Genomic DNA, 2,622 nt, shown 5'->3' on the forward strand with positions numbered 1-2,622 from the left:
CAGAGCTACCTAAGATCCAGTTTCTTTTGAGGCTTTTTTCTCTGACATCTCCCCTTAAGTTCATCTAAGATTTCCATCTCCTTTATTGCTGTAAGTATATGCTAATAATGCCATGATCGATTCTGTACAATAGTACACCTCTAGCAAGACAGAATAAATAGTGACCTTGTTAAGCAGTCCCCTCCTAGGAAATACAGTGAGGACTGTGGGTAGAGCCAACACCCTCATCTGGAACTTAGTCTAAGCAGGATGACATTAGTTCTGAAAAATTATGTGCATCAGAGCCTGAGGAGTCTATTCCTGTGAAAAGCAAAGTTTAATTTTATGGGTTTTTTTATATGTATATGACAGGCAGAAAAATATCAGGATCTTTGTTTCATTTTATTTAATTATGCTCCATTTACTTTAAAAGAGTTTGTGTTTAGAATAAATACGAGATTCAGTTATTAGGGAGAGTTGCCTTGTCCAGTGTTCAGGTTACAAAGCCGAATATAGGTAACAATTGACCATTAGGAGGATGGCATAAAATGTCACAGAAGCAACAAAATCTTGGAGGGATTTCTTCCAAGGGAGGCCAGCAGCTTAACATAATGTTGTAAACTCGCATTTAGAACCACTAACATGACAAAGTCTGATAAAGATTTGTAGGAACCTCAACAAAATTCTAAGTGATATTATGCTCTAAGTGATATTAATCACTTATTCTGGACCCGAGTGGTCAGAATGATAAGAGCAATTTGTTTCCTTGTATCCACAAGTTTGGGACCTAAGTGGCCAACAGAGTATGACAACAGGGATTTCTTTAACATGCTCAGTGTGGCGTCTTTTGAATTCTCTTCCTCTCTACTCTGGTATATCACATGCCATTCAGGTGTGTGATATATGTGATTGTACATTATTTCCACTTTCTGTAGATCTTTCTATTTTTTCCACATCCTCTCGTGTATCATTATCAGTCTCCCTTTTTCTTCTTGCATGAAATTAAGATGCACAGGGAAACCTTTGTCTTCCATTTCTCCCCTAATGCACTATTTTCCTCTTGCTTCTCAAAAAGCCTGGTTGCTGACTATTCCCTTCCTTGACTATTCTACCTGCTAGTGCATTTGGGCAAAACATTTTGTCTCTAGCCATTATCTTAGTCTCCATATATCCAGAGTATCAGGACATTGCTTATTCTGTCCTTTTATGCTTGCTCTGCTCCCCTCCCCCCCCCAAAAAAAAACTTGCCTTGCTTCCTTCTCCTCCAAAAAAGAATAATTTGAATAAAAAAATATTGGCTCCAAATGTAACAATAAGCACTATGGAGTTACTGCATGACGTATTTTAAAGGTAGAAAGAAGAAAAACAAGCAATATTTTTTATAAAAATAATGTTTTAACTATACCTAGAAAATTACTATAGTCACTAAAATATGTATACCTTAAATTAAGGTTAAACCAAAAGAAGAAAGAGGAAGAGGTAAATATAGGATAATGTGTCTCACACAAAACATAATCCGTAAGTATGAATTCAGAATGTTTCTACAAGGACCCAATAGAAAACTCAGGGGATTGCATTGATTTTTATGTGAGTTCAAAAATACTTGAGAAAAAAATAGATGAGAAAGGCCAAGCTTCTCCATAAATAACTAGTGTAGATGAATAATGAAGAGATGTTCTCCAGCAGGTCTAAAGAGTAGCTCTGACTCAAAAGGAGAAAATAAAAGCAAAACCATATTTTGTTAACAGATTACAGAAAATTCCTGAGTGTATGGGAGATTACCATTAATTGTTTCAGTATTTGAGTTATAGGACTTTATTTTTTTCTTCCAAGATTTTCTTTATTTATTTACTTATTTAAGATTATTTATTTAGTTTGAGAGAGAGCATAAGTGGGGAAGGGGCAGAGAGAGAGAGAGAGAGAGAAAGAATCATAAGCAGGCTCTGTGTTGTCAGCACAGAGCTCAATGTGGGGCTCTCCCACAAAGCATGAGATCATGACCTGAACCAAAATCAGAAGTCAGAGGCTTAATTGACTGAGCCACCCAAACACCCCTCTTCCAAGATTTTATTTAAATTCAAGTTAGTTAAAAAATATTAATTAATTAATTAATTAATTCAAGTTAGTTAACGTATAAGGTAGCATTGGTTTCTGGAGTAGAATTTAGTGATTCATCACTTACATACAACACCAGGGCTCATCCCAACAAGTGCTCTCCTTAATGCCCATCACCCATATAGCCCACTCCCCACCCACTTCCCCTCTAGCAACCCTCAGTTTGTTCTCTATAGTTAAAAGTCTCTTATGGTTTGCCTCTCTCTCTGTTTTTATCTTACTTTAGTTTTCCTTCCCTATGTTCATCTGTTTTGTTTCTTAAATTCCACATTTGAGTAAAATCATATGGTATTTGTCTTTCTCTGACTGACTTATTTCACTTAGAATAATACACTCTAGTTCCATCCACGTCGTTGCAAATGGCAAAATTTCATTCTTTTTTATGTCTGAGTCATATTCCATTGTATATACATCTTCTTTATCCATTCATTGGTCGATGGACATTTGGGCTCTTTCCATAATTTGGCTATTGTTGATAGCACTGCTATAAACATTGGGGTGCCTGTGCCCCTTCAAATCAGTATTTTT

This window comes from Leopardus geoffroyi, chromosome A2 (assembly GCF_018350155.1).
Source record: "Leopardus geoffroyi isolate Oge1 chromosome A2, O.geoffroyi_Oge1_pat1.0, whole genome shotgun sequence".
In the NCBI taxonomy this organism is placed as follows: Eukaryota; Metazoa; Chordata; class Mammalia; order Carnivora; family Felidae; genus Leopardus; species Leopardus geoffroyi.